This window comes from Aotus nancymaae, unplaced genomic scaffold (assembly GCF_030222135.1).
Source record: "Aotus nancymaae isolate 86718 unplaced genomic scaffold, 86718_ANA_hifiasm-v0.15.2.pri h1tg000040l, whole genome shotgun sequence".
Taxonomy (NCBI): Eukaryota; Metazoa; Chordata; class Mammalia; order Primates; family Aotidae; genus Aotus; species Aotus nancymaae.
Window position 1 is genome coordinate 85,206,796 of NW_026988454.1, and position 24,054 is coordinate 85,230,849.

The 24,054-nt window shown below is 39.2% G+C and overlaps 1 long non-coding RNA gene across 2 annotated transcripts in view; it reads left to right on the top strand.

Moving 5' to 3' along the window:
• The window catches only part of LOC105730571 (uncharacterized), a 303,311-nt gene that overhangs the window by 244,986 nt on the left and 34,271 nt on the right, over window positions 1–24,054 (top strand). For both annotated transcript variants that reach the window (XR_001110508.1, XR_010336698.1), the window contains exon 4: window positions 9,460–9,531. This is a non-coding gene — a long non-coding RNA (uncharacterized LOC105730571). The remainder of the gene's footprint in view (window positions 1–9,459; window positions 9,532–24,054) is intronic.

Below are 24,054 nucleotides of genomic sequence, written 5' to 3' on the forward strand. Positions count from 1 at the left end.
TTGCTGAAGTTGCTTATCAGTTTCAGGAGATTTTGGGCTGAGATGATAGGGTCTTCTAGATATACAATCATGTCGTCTGCAAATAGAGACAATTTGACTTCCTCCTTTCCTAATTGAATACCCTTTATTTCTTTTTCTTGTCTGATTGCTCTGGCTAGAACTTCCAGTACTATATTGAATAGGAGTGGTGAGAGAGGGCATCCTTGTCTAGTGCCAGATTTCAAAGGGAATGCTTCCAATTTTTGCCCATTCAGTATGATATTGGCTGTTGGTTTGTCATAAATAGCTTTTATTATTTTGAGGTATGTTCCGTTGATACCTAGTTTATTGAGAGTTTTTAGCATAAAGGGCTGTTGAATTTTGTCGAAGGCCTTCTCTGCATCAATTGAGATAATCATGTGGTTTTTGTCGTTGGTTCTGTTTATGTGGTGAATTACATTTATAGACTTGCGTATATTGAACCAGCCTTGCATCCCTGGGATGAATCCTACTTGATCCTGGTGGATAAGCTTTTTGATGTGCTGTTGCAATTGGCTTGCCAGTATTTTATTGAAGATTTTTGCATCTATGTTCATCATGGATATTGGCCTGTAGTTTTCTTTTCTTGTTGAGTCTCTGCCGGGTTTTGGTATTAGGATGATGTTGGTCTCATAAAATGATTTGGGAAGGATTCCCTCTTTTTGGATTATTTGGAATAGTTTCAGTAGGAATGGTACCAGTTCCTCTTTGTATGTCTGGTAGAATTCGGCTGTGAACCCATCTGGACCTGGGCTTTTTTTGGGTGGTAGGCTCTTAATTGCTGCCTCGACTTCAGACCTTGTTATTGGTCTATTCAGGGTTTCGACTTCTTCCTGGTTTAGGCTTGGGAGGAGGCAACTGTCCAGGAATTTATCCATTTCTTCCAGGTTTTCTAGTTTATGTGCATAGAGTTGTTTGTAATAGTCTCTGATGATGGTTTGAATTTCTGTGCAATCTGTGGTGATATCCCCTTTATCATTTTTTATTGCATCTATTTGGTTGTTCTCTCTTTTCTTTTTTATTAGTCTGGCTAGTGGTCTGTCTATTTTGTTGATCTTTTCAAAAAACCAGCTCCTGGATTTACTGATTTTTTGAAGGGCTTTTTGTGTCTCTATCTCCTTCAATTCTGCTTTGATCTTAGTTATTTCTTGTCTTCTGCTAGGTTTTGAGTTTTTTGATCTTGCTCCTCTAGCTCTTTCAATTTTGACGATAGGGTGTCAATTTTAGATCTCTCCTTTCTTCTCATGTGGGCACTTATTGCTATATATTTTCCTCTAGAGACTGCTTTAAATGTGTCCCAGAGATTCTGGTATGTGGTGTCTTCATTCTCGTTGGTTTCGAAGAACGTCTTTATTTCTGCCTTCATTTCATTGTTTATCCAGTCAACATTCAGGAGAAAGTTGTTCATTTTCCATGAAGCTGTGCGGTTCTGGGTTGGTTTCTGAATTCTGAGTTCTAACTTGATTGAACTGTGGTCTGAGAGACTGTTTGTTATGGTTTCCGTTCTTTTGCATTTGCTGAAGAGTGATTTACTTCCAATTATGTGGTCAATTTTAGAGTAAGTGTGATGTGGCGCTGAGAAGAATGTATATTCTGTGGATTTGGGGTGGAGAGTTCTGTAAATGTCTATTAGGTTTGCTTGTTCCAGGTCTGAGTTCAAGTCCTGGATATCCTTGTTAATTTTCTGTCTCATTGATCTGTCTAATATTGACAATGGTGTGTTGAATTCTCCCACTATTATTGCGTGGGAGTCTAAGTCTCTTTGTAAGTCTTTAAGAACTTGCCTTATGTATCTGGGTGCTCCTGTATTAGGTGCATATATATTTAGGATCGTTAGCTCTTCTTGTTGCATTGATCCTTTTACCATTATGTAATGTCCTTCTTTGTCTCTTTTGATCTTTGTTGCTTTAAAGTCTATTTTATCAGAGATGAGAATTGCAACTCCTGCTTTTTTTTGCTCTCCATTTGCTTGGTAAATCTTCCTCCATCCCTTTATTTTGAGCCTTTGTGTATCCTTGCATATGAGGTGGGTTTCCTGGATACAGCACACTGATGGGTTTTGGCTTTTTATCCAATTTGCCAGTCTGTGTCTTTTGATTGGGGCATTTAGTCCGTTTACATTTAGGGTTAATATTGTTATGTGTGAATTTGATCCTGTCATTTTGATGCTAGCTGGCTGTTTTTCCCATTGGTTGATGCAGATTCTTCATTGTGTTGATGCTCTTTACCATTTCGTGCGTTTTTGGAGTGGCTGGTACTGGTTGTTCTTTTCTATGTGTAGTGCCTCCTTCAGGAGCTCTTGTAAAGCTGGTCTGGTGGTGATGAAATCTCTGAGTACTTGCTTGTTCGCAAAGGATTTTATTTTTCTTTCACTTATGAAGCTTAGTTTGGCTGGATATGAAATTCTGGGTTGAAAGTTCTTTTCTTTAAGGATGTTGAATATCGGCCCCCACTCCCTTCTGGCCTATAGGGTTTCTGCTGAGAGATCTGCTGTGAGTCTGATGGGCTTCCCTTTGTGGGTAACCCAACCTTTCTCTCTGGCTGCCCTTAGTATTTTCTCCTTCGTTTCAACCCTGTTGAATCTGATGATTATGTGCCTTGGGGTTGCTCTTCTAGAGGAATATCTTTGTGGTGTTCTCTGTATTTCCTGGACTTGAATATTGGCCTGCCTTGTTAGGTTGGGGAAGTTTTCCTGGATAATATCCTGAAGAGTATTTTCCAGCTTGGATGTATTCTCTTCGTCACATTCAGGTACACCTATCAAACGTAGATTAGGTCTTTTCACATAGTCCCATGTTTCTTGTTGACTCTGTTCATTTCTTTTTACCCTGTTTTCTCTAATCTTGCCTTCTCGTTCTATTTCATTGAGTTGATATTTGACCTCTGATATCCTTTCTTCTGCTTGGTCAGTTCGGCTGTTGAAACTTGTGCATGCTTCACGAAGTTCTTGTGTTGTGTTTTTCAGCTCCATCAATTCACTCATATTCCTCTCTAAGTTGTCCATTCTCATTAACATTTTGTCAAGTCTTTTTTCAAGTTTCTTAGTTTCTTTGCATTGGGTTAGAACATGTTCTTTTAGCTCATGGAAGTTTCTTATTATCCACTTTCTGAAAGCTGATTCTGTCATTTCATCACACTCATTCTCCATCCAGTCTTGTTCCCTTGCTGGTGAGGAGTTATGCTCCCTTGTAGGAGGAGAGGTGTTCTGGTTTTGGTGTTTTCATCCTTTTTGCGCTGGTTTCTTCCCATCTTTGTGGATTTATCCACCTATTGACTTTGTAGTTTCTGTCTTTCTGATTTTGGTAATTTTAAGTCTGCAGTAGCTGAACTCATAAACCCCCTTTTCTTCCCCCCAGGTGTTCTGTCCCGAGGAGTTAGGGCTTTATGATTTTCCGCTGGCTTGCAATTGTTTTCCCTGCCCACAAGGTGGCAGCCTAGTCACACTCAGCCTGCAGAGGCTTCGCTGAGCTGCTGTGGGCTCCGCCCAGCTTCCGTGTGGACTTCCCTGCAGTCCTGTTTATATGGGTGTAGTTAGAACTGCTTCTGCTCTGCTGGCCCGCCCCTGTAGTGACAGAGTCTCTGTAGTGGTGGGTTGTCTTGGTTACGGCAAATTGCCCTGGGAACTGCAGGGTGTTTCCCGGTGGGGGACGCCCCTCCTCCACAGAGCTGGACCATCCCGGGTTCAGCCATGCTTCCCGTGGTGCCCTCTTTGCCCGGGAATCTCTTGGCTTGACTCCCTGCCTCAGCTCCCCTTGCTAGCCCAGAGGGGATCCAGTCTCGCTCACTCTGCACAAGGAGCCGCTCCTCCCTGCCCCAGGTGCAGGCCGAGCGGCCTCGCCAGTCCAACCAGCAGCGCTGGCAACTCGTGGGGCTCCTCCACCTGTGAATCTCCTGGTCTGTAGGCAGTAAAAATTCTCTGCCCTGTGAGCCGCTGCATCAGCCGAAGCAGCAGCTCTGAGATTCGTGGCGCGCCCTTGCCCGGGAGTCTCCTGGCTTGAATCCCTGCTTCAGCTCCCCTTGCTGGCTCAGAGGGGACTCAGTCGCTCTCGCTCTGTAGAACGAGCCTCTGCCCCCTGCCCCAGGGCGTAGGCCGAGCAGCCTCGCTGCTCAAACCAGCGGCGCTGGTGACCCGTGGGACTCCTCCTCCTGTGAATCTCCTGGTCTGTGGGCAGTAAAAAATCGTCTGGAAATGCGGCGTCCACTCACCCTCTGCGCCTTCTCTCAGAGCTGCAATCCCGACTTCCTCCTAATCAGCCATCTTGGATCCGAGCTCCATACTGTCTTTTACCATGGTTGAACTAATTTATATTCCCACCAACAGTCCAGAAGCATTCCTATTTCTTCACAGCCTCACCAGCATCTATTGTTCCGTGACTTTTTAATAATCATTCTGACTGGCTTGAGATGGTATTTCATTGTGGTTTTGATTTTGCATTTTTCTGATGATCATTCATGTTGAGTTTTTTTTCATGTGTTTGTTGGCCATGTAAATGTCTTCTTTTGAGAAGTGTCTATTCATATCATTTGTCCACTTTTTGATAGTTTTTTCTTGTAAATTTGTTAAATGCCTTGTAAATTCTGGATGTTAGACCTTTGTCAGATGCATAGAATGCAAAAATTTTCTCCCATTCTGTAGGTTACGTGATCACTCTGATGATAGTTTCTTTTCCTGTGCAGAAACTCTTTAGTTTAATTGGATCCTGTTTATCAATTTTGGCTTTTGTTGCCATTGATTTTGGCATTTTTGTCATGAAGTCTTTGCCCATGCCTGTGTCATGAATGGTATTGCCTAGGTTTTCTTCTAGGGTTTTCATGGTTTGGGGTTTTACATTTTTACATTTAAGTCTTTAATCCATCTTGAGTGAATTTTTGTATAGGTGTAAGGAAGGGATCCAGTTTCAGTTTCCTGCATATGACTAGTCAGTTTTCCCAGCACCATTTACTGAATAGGAGATATTTCCCCATTGCTTGTTTTTGTCAAGTTTGTTGAAGACCAGATGGTTGTAGATGTGTGATGTTATTTCTGAGGACTCCATTTTGTTCCATTGGTCTATATGTCTGCATTGGTACCAGTACCATCCTGTTTTTGTTACTGTAGACTTGCAGTTTCATTTGAAGTCAGGTAGCATGATGCCTCTAGCTTTGTTCTTTTTGCTTAGGATCATCTTGTCTATATGAACTCTTCTTTAGTTCCATATGAAATTTAAAATAGTATTTTCTAATTCTGTGAAGAATGTCAATGGTAGTTTGAGCATTTAATCTATAAATTACTTTGGGCAGTATGGCTATTTTCACAATATTGATTCTTTCTGTCCATGAGGATGGAAAGTTTTTCCATTTGTTTGTATCCTTCTTATTTCCTCAAGGAGTAGTTTGTAGTTCTCCTTGAAGAGGGCCTTCACATCCCTTGTTAGCTGTATTCATAGGTATTTTATTGCTTTTGTAGCAATTGTGTATGGGAAGTCATTTATGATTTAGTTCTCTGCTTGTCTATTGTTGGTGTATAGAAATGCTTGTGATTTTTGCATATTGATTTTGTATCCTGAGCCTTTGCTGATGTTGCTTATCAGTTTAAGGCATTTTTGGGCTGAAATGATGGGGTTTCTAAATATAGATTTATGTCATCTGCAAACAGAGACAATTTCACTTCCTCTCTTTCTATTTGAATACCCTTTATTTCTTTCTCTTGCTTGATCGTTCTGACTAGACCTTCCAATACTATGTTAAATAGGAGTGGTGAGAGAGGGCATCCTTATCTTGTACTGGTTTTCAAAGGGAATGTCCAGCTTTTGCCTATTTATTATGATATTGGCTGTGGGTCTGTCATAAATAGCTCTTATTATTTTGAGAAATGTTCCATTAATACCTAGTTTATTGAGAGTTTTTAACATAAGGGGACTGTTTTTTACCAAAAGGAAAAAAATTAAGAAGAAAAGGGAAGTTATGCCATTATCTTGAACACATTTTAGAAGGTGTGGTTAACATAATGTTATGATTGAAACCATATAAAAAATCAATGAATTCACTATGCCATTTTATATTAGGAACTTGAACATCTGCAGATTTGGATATAGTCCATATGTTGCAGTTTCTTAATTGGAGATGGATTAGTTTTTAAGCAGTCATGGTATAATTACCACTTACTATAACATTTCCTAGTTTTAGTTGTTTTGTGTAGAGTAAGATTTATATGAAGATATGCTAAACTATCAAATTCTATATAAATTGTGAATAAGAATAATTATAGTAAGGTATTCAAAAATTGATAAAGATTCCATTGGAAATTTAATAATTTCTAGAAAAAGACTAAAAGATAGAATTCAGAGTCTGCATTGGGTATGTACTGAGGAGGATTAAAATGGGACTGACATAATGAACTGATTTCATGGCTCATCTTTATGGAGTATCCTCTGTTTCATAGTGGATAGAAGTGTTAACTCAGCAAAAAGTTAGAATGCTCTGATAAGCACCCTTAAGTCACAGCTTGATAACTGGCCAACCACATGGGAATAATTTGAGCTGTGACTGATGATTGATGATGGATGAATTATTGAACTCTCCAAAAAACAGTTCATATTTACTAAGGAGCTACAATTTCTTAACCCAAAAGGAAAGAAGCATATATTTTATTTTTGGCAAATAAGGAGTTGTTTTGTGGGGCTTATTAAGTTATTTACTTATGACATTACATCTGATTGTGCTATATAGAGTCTACCTTTTGTATACATGGGTTCTGCTTGAGGGGATTCAATTAGCCACTGATAGAACATATTTAAAAAAAGGAATATAACAATAAAATAATACAAATAAAAATATAGTATAACAACTATTTACATAAAATTAAAATTGCATTGGATATTAAAAGTAATTTATACATGATTTAATGTTTATGAGAGGATATGCATAGGTTATATGCAAACAGTATGCCATTTTATGTTTGGAACTTGAGTGTCTACGGATTTTAGTATTTGTGGAGGGTGAGAGGTCCTGGAACCAATTCCCCCTAGATACTGTGGGATGACGATACTTTGTTTTTTTTCCAAAATTGAATTTACTTTTCCATATATGGCTACCTCCTCATTTAATGTTTGAAAAAAATAAACAACAAAATCTATTACAAAAAGCGAGACAATAAAACCAGATTATCAGGTAGTGTCTTTCTTTTGCCAACTGTCTTTCGTGTTTTTGAAATCCTTTTAAGAGAATGAAAAATAATGTCTTTGGAGAGAAAAACCAAACTGTTCTAATCTATTGTTTTCTGTTCTTTGGATAAAAGTAATTAACTTGACCTGTTACTTTCCAGTCTGTTGCTTGATATCCTTCATTGTGTAGACACACCTCACATCAAACAATTCTCCCAAGATAACACAACAAGGATTTAAGTCTGGAATGTATGGAATTTAATTATTTATAAAGTTGCTTTGTGTGTAGAATCTATGTGTACAGAGCTCACTATAAATTTTTCATTTGGTTGTGTATACATGGATATTGAAAAATTTGTGAAATAGCCATTATTTTGTTATGATATTGTTTGTTATGTGATCAAACTGCAATTCCTGCCCTCTCATTGAGCACTTGCATCAATCTAGCTGATCTGGCGGCTGCTGATTCTTCTCTCACTTCATTGGAGAAAGACAACATCCCCCAAAACTGAAACATCATTCCTCAGCCCATAAGTGTGGGAGCAATTGCAATTCCTTGCCATAATCCCTGTGATTTTTTAATCTGCCTGGTTTCATTAAGATGACAATGAAATCTCTGCTTCACCTATGAAGACACTGCTTTCCACTGTCACCCAGCTACTAAGTTTCACATACCCAGCATATTAGGAGAGTGTGATGAATGGTACAATTATTAATTAGTTTTGCATAAATGTCAAGTACTTGAGAATCCAACTACATTACACCTCATGGCTTCTGCTATCAGCCTTTGTTCCCAGCCAGTCTGTTCCAGAGGGTACCACTAGGTAAATGAGGTAGTTAGAGTTCCTCCTTTTCTCCATCAGACAATGACAAGACTGAGATCATTAAATCAAAAGTCCTCCCAGCATCAGTGCATCAATTGACTTGTAGACTCTTTGCTATAACCTCAAAGACTCTCTGAGCCATTAGTTCTTAATTTTCCTTATCTCCACCTCAGAAAGTTTTTAAATTTAGTTTTTTTCTCTACTGTGCCCTAGTTTCTACAGTTTTACCAGTGGAACAGTCTATTTTGAATGCTTCTTATGAATGTCCAGGCAACTGGACCCCAACTGAATACTACAGCTTCTCCCTCCTGCATTAACCAGTGCCCTGACATTGGTCAGCAGACTAAGTCACAATAAATTCAGCTATTTCTAGAGTTTAGTCACTAGGAGCTGGGGTCCAATCAACCCTGCAATTTCTGTTTCCTACCTGAGAAGAAATCCTTGGGAGAGGGGACTTGGAACTTAGTACTTAATCTGTTTCCTTCCACACTTCTGAAATTGTCTTTTTTTTCACTAGGCTAGATCAGATCTCCCTGTCACTCTGGTCCCTACCTCACTATCCCTCTCACCTCCACGTATCCCCAAAGCTAAATCCTGGAATGATTCTGATATACCCTTGTTCAAAGTTGTTCATATTTTTGGTCTTTCCCTCAAGCTTTGTTGTCTAATCAATTTCCCAAAAACCCAGGGATTCTCCCAAGTATTTCTGCCATGAATGCAACTTTTCCACAGGCCCAAGCATGCTCTCTAGCATGGTGGTCTAAACTGATACTTTCCTAGAAACTTAATAGGCTAAGAGCTACCTATTGTCAGCTTGCCTGAAAATGTCACAGGAGCAAGGAAGGTGTGCTGTGTCTTAGAGTGTGAGCATGAGCAATGTCTTTAATTATATGAAAGTTTTATCCAGGAGGTGCAAGACTGGCATTGATAACGAGGCACCAGATTGCTAATCCAGAACCAGCTTCGAAAGTGGAAAAGTGTTCTCAACCTGGTGAAGAACTTTGTAGCAAAATAATCAAAGTGTTGAAATGGGATACTTTTCAATATAATGTGTTTCATGAATCCTGAGATCTTCAAAGGGAAGGAAAAAAGAGTTAGAGAAAAAAATTTAGTGAATTACCTAGTCAACGCTTTTAACTATAATGTTTGAAAATTGAGTAAGTAGCTAACATAATGAATCCTTTACGCTATAAGTGGTTTCTATTAAAAATCATGGCATTCCTCCCTTAACCCCTGCTTACATGATCTTATTATTTTAGTAATTGTCTTTCACCCACTAGAGCATGTGACTTTGTCTTTTATTTTACTGGATTTACTAAAAGTATGAACAGTAATCTTAATCACCTGTAATTTAAACAAGAGGAGAAATATGACTTTTAATGAAAAGGGTAACATGTTGACCTGAGGGATACTGTTAACACCATCTGTTGTTTACCAGAACTTTCCAGCCTCTAACCTTCTGCCTCACTTTTCAGGGAATCATCCAAGCTGCAATCTGATCACCCAAATTGAGCCAATAGAATGAATGCCTGGTGATCAAGAAGCTGGTGAGTCACCTATGACCTTTGCTTCCAGCAACTAGGGGTGGTTCTTCTTAACACAACTGAAAAGCTCCCACTCACAATGGCCCCAGCCACAGAGTCAGATAAAAATGTACCTTTCTTTAGCTAGTAACAAAAAAGATGATGGTGGTCAAGTGGGGTAGTGAGTGCTGGTGGAGATCTTTTGACTGGACTTCAGAGAGCAGAAATGTGAAATTTGATATTGCTTATACAATCTTGGTTAGTTTCTTTCTTTCTTTTTTTTTTTTTGTTTTGAGAGAGGATCTTACTCCATTCCTCGGGCTGGAGTGTAGTGTGATCATGGTTCACTGTAACCTTGACCTCCCGGGCTCTATTGATTCTTTCACTTTAGCCTCCCAGGTAGCTGGGACTACAGGTTTGCACCATCACACTTTACTATTTTTCTTTTACTTTGCTATTTTTCTTTTGGTATTTTTGGCAAAGACAGTGGTTTACCATGTTGACCAGGCTGGTCTCAAACTCCTGAGCTCAAGTGATCCTCCCACTTTGCCTCTCAAAGTGCTCGAATTACAGGTGTAAGCCACCACTCCAGCTGGTTAGTTTTATAAATAGGCATGAAAAGAAACACAGAGCTAAGACTATACATTATATAATTCAGCATCTCGCAAAACGTAGTTTTGGAATCATCTAAAATATTATGTATTAGAGATTGCAGGTTTCTCAGTATTACCTCCAGCAATTTTGATACTATAAATTGAGGTTGTTGGGTTTAGAGATCTGCCTTTTTAGTAAGCAGCTGAGATAAAGCTCAGGAACATAGTTCACAGACCTCACATTGAAAACAACTATTGGTTTAGGCAAAAATGACAGATCTTCATATTAGTCAGGTGTTTCTTTTAGAACAGAGAACCAATTATGAGGGTGAAGAACTATGGCAAATGTCACACATGTACGTGTATATGGTGGTGCGGAAGGTGGGCATTAAGCATTTGAAATACGGTTTGTGAGGATGCTCTCACTCGTAAGTGGGTGTTGAACAATGAGAACACAAGGACACAGGGAGGGCAACGTCACACACTGGGGCCTGTTGCGGGGTGCGGGGGCTAGGGGAGGAACAGCAGAGGGTGGGGGGGATAGGGGAGGAATAGCAGGGGGTGGGGGGACAGGGGAGGGATAGCATTAGGAGAAATAACTAATGTAGATGATGAGGTGATGGTTGCAGCAAACCACCACAGCACGTGTATTCCTATGTGAGAAAACTGAACTTGAAGTATGATAATAATAATAAAGAAGTTGCCATATGCGGCGGCTCATGCCTGTAATCCCAGCACTTTGGGAGGCTGAAGTGGGTAGATTATCTGAGGTCAGGAGTTGAAGACTAGCCTGAACAACATGAGGAAACACATCTCTACTAAATACAAAACATTAGCTGGGTGTGGTGGCAGGCACCTATAATCCCAGCTACTTGGGAGGCTGAGGCAGGAGAATTGCTTGAACACAGGAGGTGGAGGTTGCAGTGAGCCGAGATCACACCATTGTACTCCAGCCTGGGCAACAAGAGCAAAATTCTGTCTCAAAAACAAAACAAAACAAAACAAAAAAAGTCATCTGTACAGACTCAGGAAAGCTTAATTCACAACTGCATCTCCAAATTACCTCTAAAACTGTTAGGTGTCTATTGTTTTTAATATTATGATATGATATTGTCATTGTATTTAAAAAATTTTTAAAAACAAAAGTCATATTTTATTTAAATAAAGACTCAGAAAAGCTTAAAAAAGAAATATGATTTGTGGACTACTGTAGATAATAGAAATTGTTAGATGCTGAGGGATAGTCAGAAAAAGTAGAATGGTATTGAATTCTAAATTTCACCTTAAAAAAACACCTCAACAGTAGGATAGAGTTACAGAGTTTGCTTAGGGGAAGAGGGTCACACTTCTATGTAATAACTCCCAGCAAGACAGACTGCACAATTTGCCGAGGAGTTTGCAAAATCTACAAGTTGAAATGACACATCATCATTCTTGCTATTGCATTTCCAGCCTTGCCAGGACCAGGGCACATGCTGCTATTCAAGTAGCTTACTGCTCTAGTGCTAACAAGTGAGCATAGGACACAGAGGATACTAGGAGTAAAATGATCTTATAATGTTTGATATAGCTTTTCTGCACCGATTTCCTCTGCAGATTTTGATGAGGGGTCAACTCACCTCCTCTCAACCATTCCTGGAATAGCTGTACTTAAAAATACAGGTCACAAATGTGATTTGTCTCTATTTTTTTCATTTACATGTAAACAAACAGTCTGAATGCAGCCTTTAAAAAAGGCTGAATCTCAGTCAACAATCATTATTTTCTTCATGTTGCTATGTTATTGCTTTCAAGTCTAAGAAGAAAATCGTATGAGAACCTCAGTGAGAACTTCAGCCTGAATCATATCACTCAAAGATAGTTTGGATACCAAGAACCAAACAAAACAGACAGAATAAAAGTATCCTGAAGTTCTTCGGGTTTACTTTACCTCTAACTCTCTCAGAAAGACGGACGTTTGTAATGCTTGACTGCATCCCTTCATTAAACAGGAATCATTCTCAGGCCTGAATCCCAGAGAAACCAGAAAATGTCTTATAAGGCTACTAACAGGGTAGAAGAATTAAAGGGATGTTTTGGATCAGGCATGGCTTAACAATCAACATTTCAAAACAAAGTGTTTCATTAAACAATTCAGAATGACTATTTGCAACTTTATGAATTCTTTCCAAACTAAAATACTAAGAATAATGAGCATTTTCAGCATCACTTCATTCACTCATTTCTTTTTCCTTTACTGTGTAGGGTTACTACAGTAAGAGTTGCACTGGAGGACCCCTCAGTCTACTTAGAGGAGAGTGCACAGTGCGGTATAGTGGGTTTGCTGATGGCTGCAGTTAGAAGGAGGCTCCTTGCTAGCTGCAGTCACCACTCCCTCACAGGCGCACACAACTCTTACTCCTTGTCCGATGCCTGAAATAGTCCTAATGACATCGTCTTTTTTTTTTTTTTTGGCATTTCAGATCTCTTTATTTACTTACTATTATTACTTATATTATACTTTAAGTTCTGGGGTACATGTGTAGAATGTGCAGGTTTGTTACATGGGTATACACATGCCATGGTGGTTTGCTGCATCCATCCCTTCCTCATCTACATTAGGTATTTCTCCTATGTTATCCCTCCCCATTCCCCAACCCCTTGCTATCCCTCCCCTAGCCCCCCAACCCCCTGACAGACCCTGGTGTGTGATGTTCCTCTCCCTGTGTCCATGTGTTCTCATTGTTCAACACCCACTTATCAGCGAGAACATGTGGTGTTTGGTTTTCTGTTCTTGTCAGTTTGCAGAGAATGATGGTTTCCAGCTTCATCCATGTCCCTGCACAGGACATGAACTCATCCTTTTTATGGCTGCGTAGTATTCCATGGTGTATGTGTGCCACATTTTCTTTATCAAGTCTATCGTTGATGGGGATTTGGGTTGGTTCCAGGTCTTTGCTATTATAAACAGTGCCGTAATAAACATACATGTGCATATGTCTTTATAATAGAATGATATATAATTTTGGGGGTATATGCCCAGTAATAGGATTGTTGGGTCAAATGATATTTCTGTTTCTAGATCCTTGAGGAATTGCCACACTGTTTTTCATAATGGTGGAACTAATTTACACTCCTACCAACAGTGTAAAAGTGTTCCTATTTCTCCACATCCTCTCCAGCATCTGTTGTCTCTGGATTTTTTAATGATCACCATTCTAACTGCTGGGAGATGGAATCTCAATGTGGTTTTGATGTGCTTTCTACAAAGAGAATAAAATACCTAGGAATACAACTAACAAGGGATCTGAAGGACCTCTTCAAGGAGAACTGGAAACCACTGCTCAAGGAAATAAGACATGACACAAACAGATGGAAAAACATTCCATGCTCATGGTTAGGAAGAATCAATATCATAAAAATGGCCATACAGCCCAAAGTAATTTATAGATTCAGTGCTATCCCCATCAAGCTACCATTGACTTTCTTTACAGAGTTCGATAAAAACACCTTAAACTTCATATGGAACCAAAAAAGAACCTGCATAGCCAAGACAATCCTAAACAAAAACAAAACAAAACAAAACAAAAAACAAAGCTGGAGGCATCATACTATACTTCAAACTATACTACGAGGCTACAGTAAGCAAAACAGCATGGTACTGGTACTTAAACAGAGTTATAGACCAATGGAACAGAACAGAGGCCTCAGAAGTAATGCCACACATCTACAGCCATCTGATCTTTGACAAACCTGACAAAAACAAGCAATAGGAAAAGGATTCCCTATTTAATAAATGGTGTTGGGAAAACTGGCTAGCCATATGTAGAAAGCTGAAACTGGATCACTTCCTTATACCTTATACAAAAATTAACTCCAGATGGATTAAAGATTTAAACATAAAACATATTCTTTAGAAAGTGGTGGTCACTTAACACATGTTTGAATTCTGTTATTTTTATTTAGTCACTGGGATTATTCTTTGGCTTCATTTATTCTCTTTCATTCTTTATTCAATACTCCTTCCTTTGAAGATATAAAAACATTATTATTTTTTTCACTCCCTGTGATATCATTGCTATTTATAAGAATGCACAGTTTCTTTTTAAAAGTGCCTCTACTTTGTCCTAAAATAATAATGTGATAAAGTCATAAAGACATATTAGCATCTCTACTAGAGCTTTGACTTGTGTTTTAAGAGGCAAAATTAGAATACTGAGAGAATGAAAAGAACTTTAATAGGTGAGGTGGCATTTGATTTGCATTGAGCTTTGAAAAACAGAGTAGTATTTCTAGTAGTAGTAGTCGTCGTCGTCATCATTGTAGTAGTAGTAATCTGCCTATAGGTGGACAGGCTCAGGATGGCTTAACAAGAGAAACCCATAGAGTCATGAAATACTGAAAGCAGAATATTAGTTATTTCAGAAAATCATGGCAAACAAGTGTTTTCATTCACAGATTCTTAGAATTGAACCAGTCCAATGAGAGTCAAATATTAATCTGGTAATATGTCATTTACACTACTATTATTTTATTCCCCAATTTCTTTAGACAATAGAGAAAAATAATTCAATGATCCAGGCTCTCACTTTCATTCCCATTCTGTTTTAAAATCTGTGTCTCATTTCCTGAGAATTTGTCTACTAAATATAGAGAGGTAATCCAAAATCACTCATATAATATGACAAAGTACTATGCACACAATCTTAAGCAAATGAAGCATGGTGATTTTCATTAAGTTAAAGCAGGCAAGGATTGCAGTATTTTTCCCCGGTAAAATAATAACCAGGAAAGCATTTGCCACCTCTTGCTATTGTGAAGGAATTTGTTCCATTAATACCCATGGCATGTTGGGCGCTTTCCTTCCCCAAGAAAGAATGACCTCCAGTCAGCACTTCTGTATTTTCACTAGAAGAAGAGACTAGCTCAGTTTAGAATTTTCACTGTGGATTGAAATGTATTATTTTAACAAGCCTTTCGATTCTCCCAGGATTTTCCCAGAATTAGAATCACATTTCTCTGCATTCAGAGCTTCCATAGAAGAAACTCAGCCAGTAGCTATCCTTGGTTGAGAATATAACAGTTGCTTTCTCAGCATCTAATTAATGTAGCTTTTAGGTCCCTTCTCTGGCCAATTGTTTACAATTATTCAAGGTTGGAGAAAAAGAATTTATAGAACAGTTTATTCAAGATTTTCAAGCTTAAAAAATAGGAATCTTTTACATTATGTGAAATTTTTCCATTGGAATTCCAACATACAAAACAATGCTATTCATATCATTTATAAGTTCAGTTTTGCAGAGCTTATACCTTTCAGTGAACACCAAGAATGAAGTACTCAGACAGTTCCAGCTGAGCAGGTTTAGGGGGTAGCTCTTCTGAGAGAGTCCACCCCAGCATCCATCTGCCAAGTATTTATTGAAAGGGCTTGTATTAACTACAAACATCCACTAGATGGTCATTCGAGGTGGGTTGCTGAGGCACCAGTGACCTTGTACACACTCAAACCACATTCTCAGGAAGCTGTTTTCAGCATTCCTTATCATGCCACACACTCCACTCCCTGTCCTGTTTTCAGGGTCAAGGAGTTTCATTCCCATGCACAAATAACATACACAGTGCCTCGGTGTTTTTCAATGCCCAACCTCAAATACTATGTCCAGATGCTTGAATATGTTGCCATGCACTCCCTACATTGTCCCCTTCTTTAATTCCTAGAGCATGCTGGTCATTCAATGCAAAGTAAGCTTCTATCATTCTTCTCTGGTCGTAGATGCATCAGGTGGCAGCACAGAGCCATCTGCAGATGCCTAGCAAACAGATACAAAAAGTGAATTAGTATAGCGGCCATCACCTAAATGCATGTGTTTAACCCAGACAACCAAGTGTTTGGGTTTAACCATTGAAAGCCTCCTTGTAATTGCTGAAGGGTACTTGTTTGTAATTACTGCGACCATTCATCAAGTTGTTTCTTTAATTCACGCTTAAGAGTGGAAATTTGAGAAGACAAATGGTCCTGATAAGTCCCTTGCAAATGTGGTTTTCTAAATAACTGCAAGGTGGAACCGCCTTCTCAGTTCCACGTTAAATTTGCAGGCAGCTACAATTCTGCTCACTGTATTAAGATCATGACAGAGGTTATATTTAAGTGTGTAATGTTTTGATGAGACAAGCATGTAGCACACCAGTTTCTGGAAGAGAGTTTAATACTTTAAAGGATAGATTCTGTTCTACGTTAGGAACACCTTTCCCAAACAGAAGTACATCGGAGTGTGTAGTACAAATCAGGACTGTGTCAGTAACATTATTGTGCAAAGAGAGGGTATAGTTGCCACCACTAGTAATGTACTCACCATGTGAAAGAACCCGTTCAAAAAAGGAAGATCTAGTTTCCAAATGTGGGTATGAGCAGGACTTAAAGCTTGTTTCCCTTTTAGTTGTAATATTGGTCCCAAAAGCCTTACTCTGACCAGGTGATAGAACTATTGGATGGACTTTCAAATTCAATAGTCTGATTTACAGACATAAGATAATGAGGGGGGTCCCAATCAAGTAAGGTGTCATTATCAAACAGAGGCCCTTGGTGCAGCACAGGTTGTCTGCATGGAGACCAATGGACGGCCTGAGACTTATATTGCCATTCCCTACTAGGATGGCATATAGGAAGATCAGGCACTCATGTAGCTTCATTAGAGACCTCAGTAACATTAGTAGTAACAGCAGAAATAAAGCTCATATTTGCAAGCTTAGTATCCCTTTTAGGCTGATAGTAAAAATACTCCTGAGGAATAAGAGTAACACACTTATCATGTGCTATTGTGGAAAAACAAAGAGAGGGATTACTTTGTAAAGTCAAGGAGTCATTAAGTTTAATCCATCTCAAATTTTCAGCTAAGGGGTCAGACCAGCATCTATTGACCACCTGTCCAAGAAATATCATTAGATGACAAAGGCAGGTCAGCATCCCACCATGTGATAACATCAAAAACAGGGGATTTAGAACATGACTCCAATAAACATGTTATTGAGCTGATCCCACTTGGCAAAGGACAAGAATTGCCAGCCACCCTAACATCCATGCCAGTCTTACTTTCTCAGATGTTTCCCCAATTACCGCCAGATACATAAGAAACCAGTTCTTTGCATTTGCAGGGGCTTCCATGGCAGCAAGCTGGATAGTTGCTTATTGATCCAATTTCTTTAGCTGTCCTCAAGTAATGTCAGATGCCTTCTGAGTCATCACCATCCTTGTCGGTCGATTCTCCAATGACAGTTCCTACTCTCAAGGAGAGAGTCCCATATTCACCCTTTTTTGTTTATTAAGATATATTTTAAGAGTTTGATGAGTTTATTCAATAATGGCCTGACTGGTTAAGTTATAGGGAATGCCAGTTTTATGTTGTATGTGTTAAAGTTGCAATGCACATGTAAATTGAGTACTAAGACAGTAAGAACTATTATCAGGTTTTATGGTTTGTGGAAGGCGTAAAGTCATAGTAGATTTAAACAAATGAGCAACTGCATCTTTAGCTTTTTCCTCTGGTCCAAAGGGTAGCATGTATTAAACCTGTATAAGTGTCCACGGTAATGTGAAGAAATTTAAAACATCCAAAGGTTGATTCTGAGTAACATCAGTTTGCCGGATAGTATTAGGCACCAAACCTCATTGGTTGGCAACAAGCCCTAAGGAAAAAGAAGAGAGAGAATGCCATTGGCAATTAGGACAAATTTTATAATCATGTGAGCTTGAGCAAGTATTAAGTAAAACTGTTGTTTAAGACTGCAGGCATTCTGATGGAAAAAGCATGATCAGCTTTAAATAAAACTGTTGTTTAAGACTATGGGCATTCCAATGAAAAAAGCACCATCAGCTTGAGCTTGCAAAAATGCAAGAAAGTCTGCAAACCACATTTGTGGTTGTACCAGAGCATCAGCTCTAGCATTCCCTTCTGATAAAGGACCAGGTAACCCAGAATGAGAGCGAATATGTCTGATGTATAGATGGTGATGACGGACACAGAGGAGCTCTCACACTGCAAGAAATAAAGCTAGTAGAGATTCATTAGTAATGCCCCTCATATGTGCAAGAGCTAAATGAGTAATGCTATCAAGTGCATAAGCAGATCACTAACTATATTTATGTTTTGGTAAGAAAAAGTTTTTAAGGCCAATATTAGGGCACCTAACTCTGCCTGTTGCATGGTTTTAAAATGTTCCTGGATTTTGTGCTGCCAGTTTTGCATGGCATCTTGCCACAGTCTAGCTGTCTTTTCAGTTTTTTTCTGAACCATCTGTAAAGACAGTAGTGGCGTGAAGCAAGGGCTCAGAGACAACAATAGATACAAATTTAATAGGCATGGTTTGTAAAAAGTTCAGGAGCTTAGAAGTGGGTAAATGAAAGCTGTTGTTATCAATAAAGTTAGCCATTGCCATTTGCCAATCAAGATTACAAGCTAAGAGAGTATTAAATTGTTCCTTGCTTAGCAGTAGGAAAAGAGTCACAGGGTCCTATCCTGATAACTGGATGCAACATCAGCGCCCATTTATGAGAAGAGAAGCTGTTAAATCTGTAGTCTTTTGTGTGTGTTTAGAGGGGTTATGAGACAGGTAAATAGCACATAAAATACAGAAATAGCAAAAGATAAAGCCTACCTGTTAAACTAAGGCATAAAAGGGAGGGATATTTTAAGTGATTTTTACCATATTCTGGCCTTTGAAAGTCATTAGAATGTGACTGCAAGTCACCAGGATGATAAACCTGCATTGGGTTAGCTTAAGTGTGTTAAAAAAAAAAAAAAAAAGAAGAAGAAGAAGAAGAAGAAAAAAAATCAAACTTTAAAAAAATATCCTTAGACACTGGCCATTTTCCTGAATAGGCCTTTAGCTGGAATGCTTTAGAAGTGAGCTTGGTTGGGAAAGTAGGGCTGTGGCCAGTTTCTTTTCACCTGCTCTGGGCTCCTTAGCCTCTCTTTTTAGCAGCCTGCCACCTGTTGCTACTCTTGCCCTGAGAGGAAGGCAGGAAGACTACAAGAGGCGGCAAGCGGGCAGAAAATGACCAGGTGTTAAAGTGCATGTATATAAGTGCGGAGGCAGGAGAGCCAGGGTTACAGGCTGGGAGAAGACCACGCCCCTCATCCTCCAGACCACCTACGCTTGGAGCGGACGCTGTTAGGTAAGGTACTGAAAAGATATGGGGTTTTTTTGTTACTTTTTTAAGCAGAGAAACTCAGGGGAGGAGCAGACATGCAGCACAGGGTCTGCTTTGAAGTTTCCTAGCCACAATGTTTCTAAACATTTTATTAAAAAGCGAAAAAAGCATTCTTTACTGCTGCATCTATCCACCTTCTGAAGATAACAGTAGCTGGCAGAGTTTGTCCACCTCAGCCTAGTTAGCATTTAATATAGGGCTAAGGGAGAGTGCCCCTCATTAACAGGCTTCTCCCCCAGAGCTCTGTACTCTAGGCCGCTCCACAGCCCTCTGCTCACCTTAAGCTAGTAAGGTCGGGGTGCACAGGGACTGTTTCTTAGCCCTTTCCCTAGGGGGCCAGGCAAAACAAGGAATTGCTTGTCAGCTGAGACATGGGAGGGGTGGCAGGCGAGGGCAGAAGTAGAAAAAGCAGGAACACAGCAAGCAGCAGGCCACTTTCTGGGCACAGTTACTAAGGTATGTGACCATGGTGAGGAGGATTCTTAGGACCGGGCTGGAGCTGCCTGCAGCCACCTGGGGACTCGGTCTGCACCTCTTGACCTCCTCTCTGTCACTGCAAACCCAGGAAGGTGCAACTTGCCTAGACTGCCAGTGACTAAATGGGCACTCCATGGCATCTTAGCAACTCTCCTGTCCCAGGTCTCTGGGCAGCAAGAAAGCCAGAGCTTTCTGGGATAAAACCCAGAAGGCAGCATACAACTTTCCTTTGTACTCCAGGAAAACAGAAAGACAAGACCAAGAAGGCCAATGCTGGAAGTAGGAAGTGAGAACTTACATATTAGAAAGACCATCATAATCAGCCACTTTCCTTCCCTCCTGGGGGAACCCCTCCAGCAGGGAAGTTTGTCAAAGAGGCATGGCCACCCCATCATATAGGTGTTTGCTGACCGGGGGTCTTATCCAAGAACCGTCCTTTGGGTGGTCTCCAGTCTCCTCAAGGGGGATGGGAGGCACTGTTGCCTGAATGTGGCCAACAGATGCAGGTCCCTTTAAAGGTGGGGAAAAGAGGGCAGTAGCTTTTCTATAGGGGAAGGAAAAGTCTCCGGTACATCCTTATTCTCACTAGAAAAAAAATCTCTTCATTATTCCCCATAGAAGGGAATGAAGGAGGGAGAGGAGTCTCTCCCTGTTGTTCTGATTCCTGCTTTTCCTTCTCCTTTAAGTCTCCTGAATTCCCTTCAGGTGGGGAAGATGGGCAGTCTGACTCACTGCAATCTAGCAGATAAAGAGGATACAACAGAGAGCGTGCCAGTGCCCAGGTGGTCAAGAGTAACATTAGTAAAATGACCTTGCTTATATCCTCTTTTCAGGCAGTGACCTACCTGCTCTCACAACTCTAAATCTAAGGTTCTGTGATCAGGAAACCAAAGACATTCCTGCCGAATTAAGAGCATAAGCTTGTGTAGAGCTCCAGGCTCCACAGTGCACTGGATAGCCTTTAGTAGCTGTTGCACTGTTTTAAAAAATACTTTCTGCTCTTTGGTCATTTCTTGACCCATGATAACCTATCCCCTGATATTTTCATGTGCATCCTGCCCATCCTTCTGATGGGATTCCCCGAAAATTGATGAGCTCTCCTCCTTCAGGCATAAACTCAAGGCGATCACTTTGGGGGTAACAGTTACAGAGCTTATAGCTTGCAGTGAATGCCAAGAATGAAGTACTCAGACAGTTCCAGCTGAGTAGGTTTAGTGGGTACCTCTTCCGAGAGAGTCTGCCAGCATCTGTTTACCAAGTGTTTATTGAAAGGGCTTGTATTAACTATAAACATCCACTAGATGGTCATTTGAGGTGGGTTGTTGAGACACCTGTGACCCTGCACAACATTCAAGCTGCATTCTTAGGAGGCTGTTGTCAGCATTTCTTATCACACCACACACTCCACTCCCTGTCTTGTTTTCAGAGTCAAGGAGTTTCATTTCCATGCACAAATAACATACAGTGCCTCAATATTTTTCCATGCCCACTGTCAAATGCCATGTCCATAAGTTTGAATATGTTACCATGTACTCCCCACAAATTTCTATAGTTTATTTACTAAAGTCATTCAGTGAAAACAGTTCTGATAAAACAAATATTTGAAATCATTCAATTTTCTTCTGTATTATGCATTACCGAAGAATTTGTAGGAATATCTATTTAAGGCCAAATTCCTGAAAATCTCAGGATATTTTTCAATTAAATAGAAATATCAGGTCATGTTTTACTTAAGGATCAACACAAAACAAAATAACAAGGAAATGCTAATTAATGCATTGATGGACTTTAGTGTGTTATAGGAAAAATACATATTTAAGTAGGCATCTTGCTTTGTTTTGCTTTTCAACTATTATATATATAGGTGTGGGTGTGTGTGCATGCACATGTATGCATGTTTGCAGGTTTGCCTTTATAGTAGAATTTGTTTTTTTAAATTATACTTTAAGTTCTGGGGTACATGTGCAGAATGTGCAGGTTTGTTACATAAGTATACATGTGCCATGGTGGTTTGCTGCATCCATCAACCCATCATCTACATTAGGTATTTCTCCTAATGCTGTCCATCTGCCATCCCCTCATGCCCTTCTATTCCTCCCCTAGGCTGCCACCCCTCAACAGGCCTCGGTTTGTGATGTTTCCCTCCTTGTTCCCATGTGTTCTTATTGTTCAACACCTCCTATGAGTGAGAACATGTGGTGTTTGGTTTTCTGTTCTTGCCTCAGTTTGCTGAGAATGATAGTTTCCAGCTTCATCCATGTCCCTACAAAGGACATGAACTCATCCTTTTCTATGGCTGCATGGTATTCTATGGTGTGTATGTGCCACATTTTCTTCATCCAGTCTATCATTGATGGACATTTGGGTTGGTTCCAAGAGTTTGCTATTGTGAACAGTGATGCAATAAATGTATGTGTGCATGTGTCTTTATAACAGAATGATTTATAATCCTTTGGCTATATACCCAGTAGTGGGATTGCTGGGTCAAATGGTATTTCTATTTCAAATCTTTGAGGAATTACCACAATGTCTTCCACAATGGTTGCACTAATTTACACTCCCAAGAACAGTGTAAAAGCATTCCTATTTCTCCACATCCTCTCCAGCATCTGTTGTCTCCTGATTTTTTAGTGATTGCCATTCTAACTGGCAGGAGATTGTCTCTCAATGTGGTTTTGACTTGGATTTCTCCAGTGACCAGTGATGATGAGCATTTTTTCATATGTTTGTTGGCTGCATGAATGTCTTCTTTTGAGAAGTGTCTGTTCATATCTTTTGCCCACTTTTTGATGTTTTTTTTTTCTTGTATATCTGTTTTAATTCTTTGTAGATTCTGGATATTAGCCCTTTGTCAGATGGGTAGATTGGAATTTTTTTTCTCATCCTCCATATAAATAAGAAAAGAAAGGAAAAGAAAAGAAAAAGAGACACTAAGATGCAGTGAAGCAACTCATGCTAGACCATCATTTCACAATCTAATGAAAGAAAAGTAACTAGAACACAAATTGCCTGACTCCCATTGCTATTTTTATTTAATATATTACTGTTGATGTTCTTGCTATTATTACTATTATTGTAAAGAGAAACATTCAAGAAATAATATCATAAAAGTTTAGCACTGGAGAGAGCTTTGGTGATAAACATTAATACTATAGTTTCTTGAACTTGTGAGGTGAAGTAAGTGACCTTCCCAAAACCACATCAATTATGAGTAGCAGGACCCTGAGATTTCTGACTCTCTTTACAGTGTTTTTCTCTCTTTGTCTTACTGCTTCTCTATTCAACAGGAATAGATTTGAGAAATAGGTTTAAAAGAGTGTGTCTTACCTGAAACAATTGCACTTAGGTTTTGATAGTATTTAGCTCAGTTCATTGATAAACAATACCATTTGTGGAACTGGTACAGTAGGTTATATGTTAAAGCTTTTCCCTAAAACTCATATTACTTTATTCTGAGAATTAGAAAAAATGCAACCATTGCAAGACATTTTCCAAATTAGACCTATGTCCTTGTTATAACCTTTCAGCTCAATTTACTATGCACCTGTTGCTTAGAGCATTGGGCATTATCAGAATGAATAAATGATTTCTCTGCAGTCATAGGTAAACCAACATTACATCCATTTATTTTCTTTATTCCTGAACTTGAGGGTATTTATCCTCTTAATGGGAAAAATGTGCACCATATGTAAAGCATTTTCCATTGTACTTAAAGCTGTTGTCTTTGTGACTCATCCAAGACTTCTACTGTCTGTGAATTTACCCTGAAATCACCACAAACACCTATTAAGTATTCCTCACTACTACTGAATTTGCGGTCCAGGTAGAAATATGATGTCTTCTCTGGGTTTGAATACTGAAAGGGGAGATTATAAAGTAAAAATAATACTGCAACTTGACTTTTTAAATAAATGTAAATGATGCATACTAAGATTGTACTTAAAATACTTTCTGTCATTTTGGGGCTTTCAAATGTTGGATGATCTCTGTTTTATTTATACTCACTTTTCAGAATTAATAATAAACCATTTCCAAATAGGGATAATTGTGGTTACAACTTTTGCTTGGACTCATTTGAAATTCCAGGATCTAAGGCTTTTCCCTTTGGCTCTGTGTGTGTCTTGTATTACAATTTTGTTACTGTTATGTCTGCTTTGAAAAAATATTTTACCTATATTCTTAATATTATTCATAAACTTTTTTAGAAAAATATGTGAAGTAGAGTGAAAGTATATCAGATACATGAACTGTAATATCTTAGAGAAATTTAAGCCTTTTAAGAATACATTT